This window comes from Equus quagga, unplaced genomic scaffold (assembly GCF_021613505.1).
Source record: "Equus quagga isolate Etosha38 unplaced genomic scaffold, UCLA_HA_Equagga_1.0 HiC_scaffold_32_RagTag, whole genome shotgun sequence".
NCBI lineage: Eukaryota > Metazoa > Chordata > Mammalia > Perissodactyla > Equidae > Equus > Equus quagga.
This window is the reverse complement of record NW_025793551.1, coordinates 1083933-1101280: the sequence shown is the minus strand read 5'-3', so window position 1 is coordinate 1101280 and position 17348 is coordinate 1083933. Positions and strand designations below refer to the sequence as shown.

Here is a 17348-nt window from a genome sequence, read left to right as displayed (position 1 = left end):
CAAGGCATGTTTTTCTCATAGTGAATCGCCAAAGGCAAAGAGGTGAATCCCAACCATGCATGGGCCTGAAAGCTTTCATGTTCCCATCAAACTTATGTGATTTCACCTAGCTAAGCCCAAAGTCAAGGGTCAGGGATGCAGATTCTGCCTCACCACTGCAATGCTATATCACATGGCAGAAGGAAGAATTATAGACAATAATCCAGTCTTCTACACTGACCATTTTCAAGCTGTTTGTGACTTGATTTCACCATTTGTAAAATAAAATAAACCAAAACAAAAATTAAAAGTTTTACCTAGACTTTTAAGAATTAAAGCGCTTATAACAGGGCCTGAGACACACAAAAAAAGCTTGATTTAAATTTATCTGCTGCTATGGTTGTTGTCTATACCAATTATCCAATAAGAAGGAGAGGTTATGTCCTATGAATAGCCATAGCTTAGACTGTTATGCAACAATCAAAATCAACTGTGACGAGCTACAATAATTTGAGAAAATGTTTTTGTTTTGGTAATAAGTGAAAAACCATGATACACAGAATTATGTGAATAACATGATCCCAAGAACGTAAAAAATATGTATGAGTCAAAAGGTTTAAAGGCAATACACCAATCATTAAAGTGGCTGACTGTGTGGTTAGGGTTTTCTTCTTTCTGTTTTTCTATATTTAGCAATTTTCTCTAATAAAGCATATTTTTCTCTAATGACAATAAGTTTAAAAAACATTGTTAAAAGCAAAAAAGAGATCAATGGTTTGGGCCCAGAATATGAGATCTGTCCTGGCCATTAATTCCTTGTTTTGTGTTTTGGGGTAATTTTCCTCCTCTATGCCTGTTTTTTCACCTCATTAGGGAACAATACATGGCTGTTGGCAGTAGGCCTATGTTCTTGATGTGCCAACGTACCAAACATGATTCCTCTTTCTCTAAGGTAAGATTATATAACTGGAAATATCACAATGAATAGAAATAGGACACAGAAATGCCCTGTTGTTGAGTAAACTTCTGACCTGGTGTGAATTTTTGCAAACATTTCTTAGATGCAAACTTAACAGTTTTTTTGATGTTAATATTATGATACTCATTGCCCAGATTAAGAGTGGAGATATTTCTCCTGCAAACACATGGTTCCCTGGGATTCATAGCCTTGTTCCATCTTTTCTCTAGGAAGTATTCTCTATGAAATAGCACCTCCAACCAGCCCATTTACTCTAATGATATAATCCCTGGGCCCCCAAGAACATGTAGGTTCCTTGAGTTCCAAGTTCAGGTCCATTGCTCACTTTGGTGCAGAGGAATAACAGTCAAACTTGCAGTGAGATTCCCAGGTCTACAGACTAACAACCTGGGCTTGGTGTCTCTCAGTTTGACTTGTTTTCCTCACTGTCACATCAACTCAGCATCGCCAGAATCAGTGTGATATTTTCTCCCAAGAAAGGCCTTTCTCCATCACAGGGATAAGGTGCCTTGTTCTATCCACCCCAGCTGAGCTGTTAATCTTTTCTCAGCCAATATTGGATTTTCCTTCTGAACTTGCCATGTCTTTAAACACTCAGTTTCCTTTGCAACCGCAAGACAGAAACTTCACAAAATCAGATACATCAAATAATAAAAACCTTTTGCCATGACCTCCCTCTTTCAGAGATTAATCACTTCTTACATCAAATTTTCTCTTTGCCTTCATGGCTATTCACTGGCTTGTGTCTACTGATAGTTCTGGGAGATCACAGGGAAGGGCAGAAGTCCTTCATTTTATATTTGGGTAGATTTTCTATGTGAAACTTGGCGAATTCAGTGTGCTGGCCTGCTGGAGAGAACATCAGCCATGAGCAGTTAGTAGGCAACACTGACAACAGCTGGGGAGTGAATGCTCACTTTCTGAAGAGGGTTCTGAGAAGGGCTTCAGAGAACCTCTGCACCTGGATCACTATCGGTACCTGGTGCTACTGATCACTCATATTCATATTGCTCCTTTGTGTCTCTTTGTTTGAATTTATTTAGAATACACCATGAGGCTTGGATGTGTGTCTCTTTATTTGTTTATTTTGTATTTATTTTTTTGAGGAAGATTAGTCCTGAGCTAATATCTGCTTCCAATCCTCCTCTTTTAGATATTACTTTAAGGTATATATGCATTCATTTCTCTATAGATTCTACAGTCTGGTTTCCTTATAATTGTACTTTTTTCAGCTTTATTGAGATATAATTGACATACAACATTGTGTAAGCTTAAGGTAGACCACATGATGATTTGATACATTTGTGTATTGTGAAATGATTATCACAATAAGGTTACTTAACACCTCCATCACCTCACATACCTTTTCATTGTTGTGATGAGAACATTTAAGATGCACTCTTTCAGCAACTTGCAAGTATATAATACAGTTTTGTTAACTATAGTCTTTATGCTGTACCTGAGATCCCCAGAACGTATTCATTTTCTAACTGGAAGTTTCTGCACTTTGACCAACATCTCCCCTTTTCCCCTATCTTGCAGTCTATGCCAAGTAGTAGTCTACTCTCTGTTTCTGGGTTCGGATTTTTTAGATTTCACGTGTGAAAACAACAGTATTTGTTTTTCTCTTTCTGACATTTTGTTTACTATAACATCCTCAGTTCCATCCATGTTGTCGTAAATGATAGGATTTTCTTATTTCTGACGGCCAAAACATATTTCATTGTATTATATGCCATAATATTTTTATCCATTCATCCTTCAAGGCATGCTTAGGTTGTTTTCATATCTTGGCTATTGTGAATAATGCTTCAATGAACATAAGAGTGCAGATATTTCTTTGATATCCTGATTTCATTTTCTTTGGATATATACCTCAAGGTGGAATTCCTGGATGAAAAGGTAGTTTCATTTTTAATTTTTTGAGGAATCTCCATACTGTTTTTCATAGTGGATGCACCAATTTACATTCTCACCGATGGTGCACCAATGGTCCCCTTTCTCCACATCCTGTCTAGCACTTGCTTTCTCTTGTCTTTTTGATAATAGCCAATCTAACAGGTGTGAGGTGATATCTCATTGTGGTTTTGATTTGCAGTTCCTTAATGATGAATGATGTTTAGCATGTTTTCAATGTCAATGTAAATAATCCACAATCAATCTATAAACCAAAATTATGGTGAGTTTATTATGAACTAATTTGAGGGCTATGGCCTAGGAGAACTTTTCCACCAAGGAAGCATATTCTCCAAAAAGTGAGGTGAACTAAATAGTTACATAGTATTCTGGTATATAATGGTCTTGAAACAAAAAGCATACATTACATATGACAGGAATATCTCTTTTACTACTGTCACAAGATGTTTTGCTAGCATACCAGGTCAGCAGTCACAAGATAAGAACAGCAAGTCAGTGGTCAGCAGATCGGTCGTCATGAGATGAGTTAAAGTAGATCAGTAATTAATCCTTAGTTTCTGGGAAGAAATGCTATCCTTAAAGAAATGCTGATTTGGGGGAGGCAACATCCCTATTTTTAAGGGCATCATTCTGTGCTTTGAGGCATTATAAATGTTTAACACAGATTTACAATGCAGGCTCAACAGGCCACATCAGGGCTTTCTGGAAAAACAAGGTCAGGTTGACTTAGTTTTAAACCATGTATGACTTCCTCATATACTTCAATATATCTTATTCCTTTTCATTTATTCATCATCATATGTTTATTAGCCATTTGTATGTATTTGGAAAAATGTCTGAATAGTCCTCTGCTCATTTTTTAATCAGATTTCTTGTTTTTTTGCTGTTGAATTGTATGAGTTCCTAATATATTTTGAATATTGACCCCGTATTCTTTATAAGACTATTAACAATTTCAAAATTTCAAAACAGAAATCTTTACTTGTAATGTAAATCAGTAGTTCTGAAACATTTTGGTCTTGTGAGACATTGAGTCTTGTGTTTATATGGATATTAGTTGATGTTTACTGTATTAGAAATGAAAACTGAGAAAAATTTTTTAAATACTTATTTTTTACTTCATTTAAAATAATAATAATAAACTCTTTACAGGTTAACATGTTTTAAGGAAAATATCTATTTTCTAACATAAACATAAATTTATTGAGAAGAATGGCATTGACATACATTTTTGTAATCTCTTTAGTGTCAGCCTTAAGAGAAGCAATTCAATTCTCATATTAACTTCTGTATTACAACATATTGTGAAACACTGTTTTGGTTGAAAAATATGAAGCAAACTCAGCCTTAAGCAGATATGCAGTTGGAAATGGGAGGAGTATATTAATAGCTTTTTCACTTGGTTGTGGATATTCTTCTTTGATACTATGCCAAATTGGGACAACTGGCAGTTTCTTAAAGAAAAGATGCATTATGAGATTTGAAACCACAATAGTGAAATTATCATATTCCATTACAGAAAAATTCATTGGCTTACCTTACATTATCAATGGATATTTAACCCATGTATGGTTTATTAAGATCATATCTTTGTCATTTGGGAAATATCGGTTCATTGAATTATGCACAGCTTCCTTACACAATTTTTTAAAACTTACATTCATTAATAATACCACTGATTTTGATGCAGGGCCAGTGAGCTGAGGAGTCAAAAGAAAGATTTCTTGGACTCTCAAGGTCAGTAGTGCTCTTTTATTCAGAGAATAGTGTGGAATAGCATGGGGATGGGACCCATGAGCCATAAAGAGCTGCTGCAAACATGGGTTGAGGGTAGGGCTAAATTTAAGGCATAGATGTGTGAGTTATCTCTTTACAAGGCAAAGGAAAGAATATGTAAAAAGTCATTAAAATGATATCAGTACAGGTACAGTCTGGTTATTGGGTGGTCCTGTAACTTTTAAATAAGAATCAATCTGGATTAAGTAAATGGCTGAAGCCGCCACCTTAAGTATTATCTTTAGCTAAAGACAAAAGAGGATGTAGCGGGTGGAGGGGGAGTCAATCATGGGAGATTACCACACAAGTACGGTAAACAAGATGCAGAGTTACCACACAAGTACGGTAAACAAGATGCAGAGTTAAGTCCTTGCCTTTGGTATTGGTTAAGAGTTTCTAGAGATAAAGTCATCCCCCCTTCTTCCTGGTACAGAGAGAGACACCTTTACAGATGGAGACTTCCTTCACAAATGCCAATGTGTCTCATCAAAGGGCAAGCAAATACCACTCCTCAGAGTCTCCTTCCCGTCTGAAGTTTTTAAAAGTAAGCAGCCCAAAATAATCCTCATCAATTTCATCAGAGAAGTTTTTAATTGTTGTGAACATGTGAAGTCCATGGAGGCAAATTCAAGTTTTCTAAAATTTTAACTGCTTCACTACTCAAATATCACTATTGGCAATTGTATTCCTTAAAGTAATAGGCTCATTTTTGAGAAATGTCTGCCTAATAATTGTTGGTTGTCAATTGCCCTTTCAAGTTAAAAGAGGATTAAAATGAAAAATGCAGCTAGTTCAGCTAGCACATCAAATCTTGATACTTCAAGGTCACTGAGTGCTTTTCCTTGAGACAATATGTGAACACTGGTATGCAGAAGAAATGATTTAGACATATTTTTCAATTTTATCAAACAGACTTCAAGATGTGTGCTCAAGATTTGAAATGTGGTAAAAGTAATAATTTTTCCTGCAAGTGCAGGGTGGTAAAGAACACAATCACCACTAGTACACTTAGGTGCTACTGCATCAATTCATACTTTGGTGCTGAGAATTTCAGTCCTCACTGATTGTAACACTGGTGCAGATATCAACACAGTGGAAAAGACAAATAGCATCTTTGAGATATTATGAGAATAATTTTGACTTCACAGAATGCTTGAAAGGGTCTTGGGGACTCCCAGGTATCTCTTTGAGATCCATTGATGTATCTCAATAATATTTTGTCTCCTTTAGGTAAATTTAGTGTCACATTTTACATGTTTAGCATCACAGATGGATGTAACATTTTTTAATCAGGACTTGTATGTGCATATACACTGAAACGTGCTGGCAATACAATGGTAAGCAAAAACAAAGTCTTTTCCCTTATAAAATTTCTGTTCTACTGGGTAAGACAAACTGCAATACAATAATCAGATAACTGTAATTGTATCATTGTGATAAGTGTCATAAGAATCATAGTAGGGGAAGTTCACTTAATCTGTAGGTGGGAAGTTAAGATACAATATTTCTGAGGACATAGAGTTTGCCTTAAAACCACAAGGGTCAATAGGTGTGAGGATGTGAAAGAGGTACTAGGGAGAGTATTCCAGGCAAAGGGACTGGAACATGTGCAAAGGTCTGAAGACAGGAGGGAGCTTAGCATGTTCCAGAAATGGGAAACAGCTCTGAAAGGGAGGGAGGATGAAAGCAGACAATGTCAGAATGGAAAACATATACCAGAAAATACAGTAGTCTCTGCTAACATTTTGGCTTTTATGGAGAAAAAAGAGATGCCACTGAACTATTTCTGGAAAAGGTGGTTTAATCAAATCCACAGGATAAAAAGGTCACATGGGGAGCAATGTTGAGAAACAATGGATAATGTTGAGGGGGTTAGGCAGATGAATATAAAGGACCATTTAGAAGGCTGTTACGGCAATTTAGGAGAGAAAGAAAGACAGTGGAAGAATTGTTAAAGTGCTGTTACGGAAAGGAAGTGATACAGATTCAACGGAGGGGTGAGTATGAGTAAAGGAGAAATTGGTTTCACAGATAATGCCATGGTCCCTGGTTTACCCAGATGGATGAATGTTGGTGTCCTATGGTACATACTTCTTGTTTAACTCAGGCTATCTTGGAACAAAAACTGGAAAAAAAATCAGAGAAAATAAATCAGCACTTCAGGCCAGGGGTTGAGAAGTGAATCAAGTTATTAAGAAGGGATTTGAATTTATTAAAATAATTTTATCAGTTCTCTCCTAAAAGTAAAATATTTATCAAGGGATTATTTAGAGATTCCTAAGAACATTAAATTCAATTTCCTTTTTTATATCTGTTTTTAGTGGCCAAAGAATTTGTTATGGTGCTTGGTCTTCCTTAGAGAAGACAAGGCAGCAAATCACATTCAATAAATGAGAGAATTTTCAAACATCCTTAACATGAGTGATAATCCTATTACTGAGCAATGGGCTTACTCTGCTTGCTGCAATGTGAATCAATCCATTCACAAAGAGTTAGAGATTGAGAAAGGAAGCTTTTGCTTGATTAGCTGGCATAATCAGAAGATGCCAGACTAATGTCTCAAAAAAACCCATCTTAAAGAATTACATAATCTTGAGAGAGTTACAGGGAAAATGAGCAGTAAGGAGGGGGTTTACAGATGTCAGCCTTCAGACACGACAGACTCCAAGGTCCCTCATTGTTCTTTGCTTCTGTCAATGATCATAAATATCCTACAGGTATTCCTTCTTCCTGGAGGCCTTCTTGTTCCTTGAGAAAATTTGTTAAGATGGTTAAGAACAAAGCTTTTAGATTACCTCAGCTGGGGTATGTGATGGGATCAGGGCCATAAAATCCTGAAAGCATGGAATATTTTATGATTACATGCTAGAAGGGTTTTAAGTAGGGAGAGTCATTTACCATAACAAGATGGCCTCATTTATGTTCATTTCCAATCCCCCCAGGGCAATATGCATACCCTGAGCAACACTGTGTCAAGCTTTCTTGGATGGGCTTAGAGGTAGGATATCACTTAAGGTTGATGATAACGCAGCGTGGTAGGTATTGTCTTAGCTCCTATTTTGTAAAATGGGGAAGCTCAGAAATGTTGATATTTGCCAATGGAACACCACTCCCATGCATCAAAGCCAGGATTTTACACTATTTTCTTTCTTTCAGATTTATTGAGATATAATTTACAAATAAAATTGTAATACATTTAACCACACTATTCTTGTTTAAAGCAGCTGACTGCTATTAGTAATGCAGAGGTTTCCGGGTTTTGGGGTGGGGTCATAGGCTCCTTTGAGATTCTAGTGACAACTATTAACTTTCTCCCTAGCAAAGTTTACACTTGCAAACACGCAAAATTGACACCCCATTTCTAGAGATTTTTCTGTTCTCTGAAACCCATTAGGATATGGCCCAAGATAATTGAAACCCAGTGTTAACAAGCCTTATTGTTAACAACTAACGTTGTTTTTAAGTCTGGTCACTGGTGGAGTTTTTTAGTAATCATAAAAAAAAAATAACCACCTTAGATTTCCAGATTAAAAATTATTTACTCTTAGTAAATTACATACAATCTGCCACTTTGCTCTAGGTATATACTCAAAAGAAGTGAAAACAGGTGTTCAAACAAAAACTTGTACAAATATGATCATAGCAGCACTATTCACAATTTCCAAAACTCAAATCCATTAACTGATGAATGCGATTAAAAAAATGTGGTAAATTCATACAATGGAATATTCCTCAGTAATAGAAGTGAATGAGTTTCTGATATGTACTAGACCATGGATGAAACTGGAAAGATTATGTTAAGTAAAAGAAGCCAGAGACAAGAGACCACATATCGTGTGATTCCAGTTACCTGAAATCTCCAGAATATGTAACTACATAGACAGGCCAAAAATGAGTGGTTGGCTGGAACTGGGGAATGGGGGAAAAGTGAGTGACTGCTTAATGGTTATAGTTTCTTTGTGGTGATGAAAATGCTCTCAAATTTGGTAGGGGTTATGGATGCATAACACTGTAAATCTACTAAAAGCCATGAATTCTATACTTTAAAGTGGTCTAAATGGGGAATTTTATTTTTTTTTAAATGTTTACTTCAGAGAAACCTATGCCTGACCAGCTCTTCCTTCTTAGTAATTTCCTTTGCCTACATTGGGCTAGTAAGAGAAGCTTGGGTTCATTCACGCTGTACCAAGACATGACTTCCCTAATGGGCTGGTTCTCACCTACAGGCTGAATCCTGGAAGTGTTCTCCAAGGTTACGCATCATTGCCACCTGGGAGCCTGGCAAATTGTGTGACCATCTCTATGTAGAGATCCCCTGTGCTTGCCTCCTTCCTGTGTTTGCAGCATCTTTGCATTAGAAAGGCAGGAATATATGGGCTTTTTTAAGTCTTTAAACCTGAAGCACTATCCCTTGTGTTTTATTTTTTGGCCTCGTCCCTAGCCATGCTGGGTCAGCTTTTTCTACCTTGTTGACTACAGGAGTGGTTCACAAACGTAGAGGTAGGGAAGGGAGGGCTTGGGTTATTGTGAACCCCAGAGGGCATTCAAATATGTCTGGACATTTGGCAATGTCTGGAAAGAGTTTGGTTATAATCACTTAGAGGTGTTAATGGTATCTAGTTGAGTGGAGGCCAGGATGCTGTTAAAGGCCAGGGATGTCCTATCATGCACAGGACAGCCCCACAACAACGAATTATCTGGCCCCAAATGTCAACATCATTAAGACTGAGAAAGCCAGGATTACAATACAATTGCTATCATATAATTGAAAATGTCAATAATTGCTTATTGTGGATATTCTTACAGAGGCAGTTTCTGCTCTCTTGATCTTTGTGGCTTGTGTTGCCAAATGCTGAAATGGCCACAAGGAGAGGGTTCCGGAACTCTAGGGGGAAATCAGGTACCTCAGTCTTGTAATTTATTGATCACACAAAGACTATATCCCATAAGTCCTTGGGACATGCACACATCATGGAGCTATAAAATGGAAATGAACCATTCCATGTTTGGCCCAATGACCTATGCATGCTGGTCTGTCTGGCAGAGATACGCAGGTAAAGAATTAGAATGCTATTCACAACATAAGACCCATATGATCTATAAAATAAGGAAATAAGTACATTATGCTTATCATCTTTCTTTATCATTTCAAATTATTCTGATTAATAATTTTATCATCAGTAACTGTTTCCTGAACAAAGTTTTATTCAGTGATTTTTATTAACCTATTTACAGAAATGTCAATGAAAATAATCCATAATCAATCTATAAATTGAAATTGAGGTGAGTTTATTATGAGCCAGATCTGAGGATCATATAGCTGTGGGCCTTCCTTCCAGGCACCAAAGAAGTGGGGTGGACAGAGTGGTTATACGCCATCTTGGAACAAAGAGCATACATCACATATGATAGGAATGTCCCTTTTACAATAGTCATGAGATTGCCTAGCCAGCGCAGCACAGCTATTCCCATAGCAGGGAGTAGGTCTGCTGTCTGGATGGACACAGCAGGATGGGTGCAGCAATCAATTCCTAGCCCAGGGAGAAATGCTTATCCTTAAGAAAACGCCAATATGGGAGAGGTTGCACCTTTATCATATGGCCATTTGTTCTTATCTTTGGGACACAACAAAGTCTTAAAGCAGATATGCAATGCATGTTCAATGGCCACAGAAGGCCTTTTTGGAAAAACATGGTAGGCCAAATTAGGTTTACAGCAAATGGCTTCCTTATATACTCCAGGATAACCTATTGCTTGTCATTTGTTCATCAGAAAGTTTGTCCTTTTATCTTGCAAAGTAGACATTGTGAATGAGTTTTATTTTCTTTAATAACATTCTAGCATTGGTAAAACAAATTCTTTTAAAAGAGCCGTGATTAGAATGAAAATCAGATCCTCCATTTTAAAAACCTTTCCACAATCTTGAAGAGAGCAAACACATGCTGCATAAAACATGAACGGATTCTTAAATGTTCTCCTTTTTACCTTGCAGAGAGAGGACATGTTCAAAACACCCTTAACTATGGTTACTCACATTACCTTAGAGAACACCTTGGGGAAAACCTTCACTAGTTATTTACTTGCTGGAAAGTTTACTACTCAATAAATTATCCTTGTCCTCTCCCTACCTGCAGGAAAATGTTCCAATTAGGAGATATCATGTTGAACACATTGTTTGACAATCTGTCAGTTTCACCGGGAAAGGAGCTAATTATAGCTCCTCTATAATGAATTTTCCAAGTGTATCTGTGCCTGCCCATGCAGTAGTAAATTTCCCAGCAGTGATCATCCAAAATAAATGAAAAAGTCAGGTTTGAGGACAGGAAGCACTTGCTTATTTGGATTTACTCACTGAAAATGTCATGAAGTGAAATATACACCTTTCTTCATCTAAGGTCTGGCCAACCCTTTCTGATAACAGAGCACTCTTCTGTGAGGCCACTGAGGCCAAGACTTCATTTCCATGAATGGAAGACTATTGCTAAAATAGAAAGTGGCATATTTGGAAGACATTAACAAATTCACGAGGGTGGGTGTGAGTTTCTTCACATGAGAGTGAATTCTGCCCCTAAATGATTGTGTAGAAACATCTGTTTCAAACCATTCTAAGCTAGGAATAAAGTGGGGACCAAGCATGTGGTTCTCTTGGAAAATCCTTGTCTCATAATCTTGACCTGAGAGATTGCATCTGGACAGAGGAGGAAACAGAAGAGGTCTTGGAATCACATCTTAAAAGCAAAACAAAACAAAGCAAAAACCATGTCCTTATGGTTTTTTGAAGGGTTTCTTCACATTATAAAAATTCCTCAAAGTTCTCTTTTGTGTTTATTTTTCTAACCTCTCACACAATTTCCCCATGGTTAATATCTTTCACGACTTGGGCATATTTGTCAAAATAAAGAAACTGACATTGGTGCGTAAGGAATCAAACCCAAGACATTTTTGGGATTTCACCAGTTTTCCCACTAATATCCTTTTTCTGTTCCAGGATCCCATCCAAGGCGTTACATTACATTTAGTCATCAATTCTACTAGTCTTTCTTTTAGGCTTTTGAGGACCCCTCTCTCTTCTTTTTGACCAACAGTAAGTTTCAAAATGGGTTCTTAATAAATTTTCCTGAACGTAACATACTCAACTTTTCAATTATCCTTCTTGTAGGTGAGGAAAAAGAAAACAGTTTTCCTCTACCCTCCTAGGTTCTTCATTTGTGGGCCTGGAAATCAGACTGACAAGAGACAGATTAACAAGAGAAAAACAAAGTTTAGTAACATCCATACACATGGCAGAAACTCATCGATGAGCAACTCAAGGCCTGGTAATCCAAGAACTTAGGATATAGCACCTTAACATAGAACAACAAATATGTAGAGAAGTGCCAAGAAAAAAAGAAAAGAGGTTTAGGCTTTAGGGGTGGCATACTGTGGGAAAGTAAATATAATGGGGGGAAACTAAGGAAAGACAATGGCTGTTTAGTAAAGTTTGTTATGTAGATTCCTCTCAGTGCCATCTCTGGGCTGGTAGGACTCTAGAATTGTCACCAGTAATTGAGTCTAAGTGTTGTCCTCCTCCTCCTGGTATGAGAGAGAGGAAGACACCTTTATGAATGGAATTTTAAGTCCTGCTTTTGGGCAGATGGTTGGGAGAGGGCAGATAGCTTTCTTTGAGATCTGTTCTTTCTCCATTTTCTTCAACTCAAAATATTCCTTATGCCAAAGTGGCATATTTTGCAGTGGCTTATTTGGATTCTCTACACAGTAGCTCAAAAAAACAAACAAAAAACAAAACAAAACAAAAAAGTATTGATTGAGCAAAAAGGTTCCTCTGGTTGCCATTTTTACCATATAAAATCAGTCATCATCCATTTCATCAATTTATGATTTTATTGGCTACTCTGTCATAACTCAACATATAGCTGGATCTAGCTCATGGGTCAGAATAAGAGGTCATCAGGCAATAAGAAGGCTCATACTAGCAGAAGCAAGGCCTTTCTGGACTGAGAAAGAATGAAAATTTGTACTAGACCATGCTTAACTGTAGGAGGGGAAATTCATAGAGCTGGACAACCATATTCAGAGAGCTGGGCTATAGAACACCTGGGTGACCACAGGCACATGGTATCAGGAAGGAAGCAAACAGCAGGATCATGGGACTAGGTTGGGAATGGTAGGTAGGCAGATGGACTGCTAATGAGTGCTGCAAATGGCTGGGTGATATGCTGGAGCCAGGAGGCAATGATGAGGAAGTTGGCTAGAAAGGGCAGGAGGCACACCAGTTTGGGCTCACACTTCCTGTCAATCAGAGGCAGGATTCTGGTCTCAGGTTTCAGAGCTTAAGTTTTGAGTTGATATCTCCACCAGGGTTTGGACATGCAGGAACTACCCAGGAACAAGATACCTGGGATCCAAGGAGGAGAGATAAGAACAGGGACTCCAGCCATTAGAATCAGGATGATGTAAGAGCAAGATCAGAACCCAGGTTAATTTGAGGTTGAATTAAATTCCCTATGAAACATGAGACACTCAACTACCTCTGAATAGTGGAAGAAATAATCCTTGACCCCTACTCAGAGTTTCTCAACTTGGCCACCCATGAGATTTGAGGCCAGATAGCTCTTTGATGTCAGAGGTCATTTCTCAGCATTGTAGAACATTCAGCAATCTCCCTACCTTTGACCCACAAATTCCAGGAGTACCTCCCTGCCAAGTTAAGACAATCAAAATATCTCAAAATACTGTCAAATATTCCTGGGGGACAAAATCACCCCTATTGAGAACAATTGCTCTAAAATGAGGCAGATCCACTAGGAGAATTAAATGGCTTCAATTTTAGTTGAAAAATGTCTGGGGAAAGGAACCCAGGCTGGTTATTACATCACAGAAAGGAAGTCAAGGGAAGTGATGTACCTAGTAAGGCAACATGGATGCAATAGTTCCTTTGTAAAGAGTCATTGGATAGCCAGATGTTAGAAAATTTTGGTCTTTGATAGAGAGTATGGGACCATAAATTGCCTTTCTCTATATAAACAATATATATGGTTAGAAGTGCATATGTATTCACTGATTTAATAGGTCAAATGAAGTAGAATTATGCTTAAGACAATGTTTGGTGCATACAGCCAAAATAAATCAAAATTTTCTTTGAGTTCTTATACTATAAAAGCCTTCTTAGCCTTAAAGTGCCTTTGCCCGATGTATAACATGATGATATTTTATTAAATAATGTCCTTTTTCACTCTGATTTTCTTTAATGGGGTGTTATAAAGGCATTTTGTAAAGCTCTTTTGTCTCAAAAAATAGTGGCCATTTTAACCATTTTAGTGAACTACTTACTTCTTATATCCTGTTCTAGTCTAGAGTTCTCTGATTTTCTGTGCAATGTCAATATTTGGGAATAAACTGGCAAAGAGTAGTATTCTCCAGGCTCTTTCCTCCTTAAATCCATGTGAATTTCCTAATTTCATGTCATGTTGCACTTCTGCACTGCGGTTGGCAGCTTCCAAAATGGCTCCCATGATCCCCTCTTCCTGGTGGTCATGACCTATGTAGTCCCCTGCCCTTGAGTGAGGGCTGGCCTAGTGACTTGCTGCTGGAAAACAAACCATGGCAGATATCACTTTCAAAGTTAAACTCTAAAGATTGTTACTTCAACTTCGCTTTCTCTCTGGCTCTTTTTCCTTTCTCCATCTGATGAAGCCAGATGCCATGTTGTGAGCTGGCCTAGGGAGAGATCTACCAGACAAAGAACAGAGGGAGGCCTCTGGCTAACAGCCAGCAAGGAACTGAGGCCCTCAGTCCAGCAGCCTGCAAGGAACTAAAACCTGCCCACAACCACTTGAGTGAACTTGGATTCTCCTCCACTTGAGCCTTGAGATGACTGTAGCTCCTGGTCAATGCCTTGATTGCAACCTGTGAGAGACCCTGATCCAGAGAACCCAGCTAAGCCCCTTTCAGATTCCTGACGCATAGAAACTGTGAGATCAGAAATATTGTAGGTTTAAGTTGCTACATTTTAGAGTAATTTATTATGTAGCAATAGATGACATACATACACTAATGTCATTCTGCCCATATATCAGTGGCATAATATTGAGTCATCAAATGTGACAATGCACAGCTGAAGAAGACAAAACGGTTAAACTTGGACTCCAGCTTCTAATGGGTGGGAAAGGGGCCCTGAGGTAGAGAGATAGAAACTGACACACAGAATTTAAGGCTGCTGAGAAATGAAAGAGAATCTACTTGTAATGAGGAAACCGAGAACTGCATCCTTTCTAGCCAGAAAACAAAAACACCCAAAATGTTTATAATCTGCCTAAGAAGGATAGGCAAAAGCAAGCATAAAATCAAGAGTGGTGCTATGAATATCAGGTAAAATCTCAACTGCACAGTGAGGAAAGGGTACTGAAAGGAATAAGATCCAGGGTTCAAAGAGCACAAGGGATTCAGGGAAGTAAGTGGTGATTGTGGTTTCAGGGTAAATGTGCAGAACTTTTATATATTCTCAAAACTTAATGTGTGATAAAAAGTTAAACATTCCTAATAATAAACAGAAGCACAACAACCCCAAAAGAAGAAGCCTCAGCCTCTCAGCCCTCTAGATAACTAAACTACAGTTGGATTTTCTGGACAATCCATAGGCCTGATAGACAAGAAATAGCCCCAGCTGATGGAAAAAGGAGAATCACATATATGACAGTCCATTATTCTTAACTAGGCAAAAAACTTCAAAATAATAGTACGATTTACTGATCACGGCACAAACACTTTACAGATTCTTTAAACTTCATAGTTTGTAAGTGAGGAAACTAAGTCCTTGTGATGAGGTATGTAAATGGTGGAGCCAGATAAGACCCAGGTAGTTTGACTCCTGTGCACCAACTTTACATAGGGATGATATTCAGAAGCTTTGATAACCATGTGGCACAAGGTGCGAGTGATCAGAACATGATGGCCTTTGAACCAAGTCATTGGGCAGACAGCAGGATCATGGGAGGCTAGTACAGCGACCCAGGGAGGGAACTACCAGCGTACTCAGAGAAGTGTTTATTTCCTAACTGGCACTGAAGTTCTGGACTTTAACAGTTAGCCATCAGTCATACAAATAGGTTTCCCCTGATATCAGAAAGCTCACTTGATGCCACATTACTTTTTTAAAAAGATCTATAGCAGTCCATCTTCTCTAACTGAAAGAAAAGATTTACACTTGAAAAAAGGCAAAAACTTAAAATACCATTCAGCATTTGTTTTTCAGTGAGCCATTATAGAGGCTAAGTGGTCAAGTATGCTGTCATATTTCAAGACTTCCACATCAGCTACTTCAGCCACAGCATATGATGGACCTCGACCTTCTACATCGAGACAGGCAGACATAGAAGAAGGTGTAGATGTTGGTGTAGGGGAGGGAGACATTTCCTCTACCCTCTCTGGGTTCTTTTGGCCAGAGAACAAATTAAATTCACGTAAGACTGAATAACAGGAGAAAATTAAACACAGGTTTATAACATGTATACACGGGAGAGGCTCAGGCAAACTGAGCAACTCACCAAAATGGCTGAAGCTACCACCTTAAATATCTTCTTCAGCTAAAGACAAAGGAGGATGTTCTGGGGGTGGGGAGAGTCAATCGTGGGAGATTACCACACAAGTACATTAAACAAGGGTCAGGTTATTATGCAGATCTGAGTCCTTGCCTTCCACATTGATAAGAGTTTCTAGAGGTAAGGTTATCTCCCCTTCTTCCTGGTACAGAGAGTTTTACAGATGAAGATTTCCTTTACAAATGTAAATGTCTCTTAACACAGGGTTAGTAAATCCTACTTTTCAGAGTTTCTTTCCTGTCTGCAGTTTTTAAATGTAACCGGCCCAAAATAATCCACATGCCAAAGAGATATATCTTGGGGTGGCCGATTCCAGTGCCCCACAGTGGTGACCTCCCTACCATGATGGATTCAGACAGTGATGAGATGTTAACAGATGAGCTTATTTTTCTCACTGTTACACTCAGTCTCCTGTAACTTCAACCATCCCAACTTCCAACTACTCTACCTAGAACACCATCATCACCACCGCCACATCTCAGCCTGCCAGTGTGCTTGCTGGCTTCCTGATTCTGCTAAGTAACACTACACTCTACATACATTATTTTTACTTTATAAAGGCTTTCTATTTATATCATTCCTTATTTTACTATATGTTAGTGTTATTTTAGGTTTATGTGTTATGTGGTGTGATTTGGTAGGTTATTTAGGGGTCTGGGAACACTCAAAAATGTTTCCCATATATATTAATGTTAATTGGTCCTTTGCTTTATGCCATTGTGAGTTACGAAAATTTCTTAGGAACTCTCTACTTTCAGATTCTGAGGAAGATTTGTAATGGTGCATGTGGGCTGTGTATTGACTTTGTTTCCTACTGGTCTTCTGCCAGGCCTCCTTTCTGTGGGGTCCTGTCCTGCTTATCAGATAAAACACAGAAATTTATTTCTGGCGCAAACTAAGAGTGAAAGTGAAACCAGATTGTCTGCTGCCTCGAGTACTTCTAGACAGACAACTTTTAATGGAGGCACATGCCTGGGATTCTGAAAGCTGCACAGGAACAGAGAGCTCTGGTCAGAGATCCTTCTAGATTGAGACACCCAAGGGTGGGATTTTGCTATTCAGAGAAAAGCTGGTCTTTTTGTTTAGGGAAAGCTGGTCTC

The 17348-nt window shown here is 38.2% G+C and overlaps 1 long non-coding RNA gene across 4 annotated transcripts in view; it reads right to left on the bottom strand.

Annotated features, from left to right (window-relative positions):
• Window positions 1–17348, bottom strand: part of LOC124232197 (uncharacterized) — a 136768-nt gene that overhangs the window by 49800 nt on the left and 69620 nt on the right. Inside the window, exon 5 of one of the 4 annotated variants that reach the window (XR_006886795.1) lies at window positions 5117–6776. The exons of the other annotated variants lie outside the window; for them this stretch is intronic. This is a non-coding gene — a long non-coding RNA (uncharacterized LOC124232197). Of the gene's footprint in view, window positions 1–5116; window positions 6777–17348 lie in introns of those variants that run through there. 4 annotated transcript variants of the gene reach the window in all.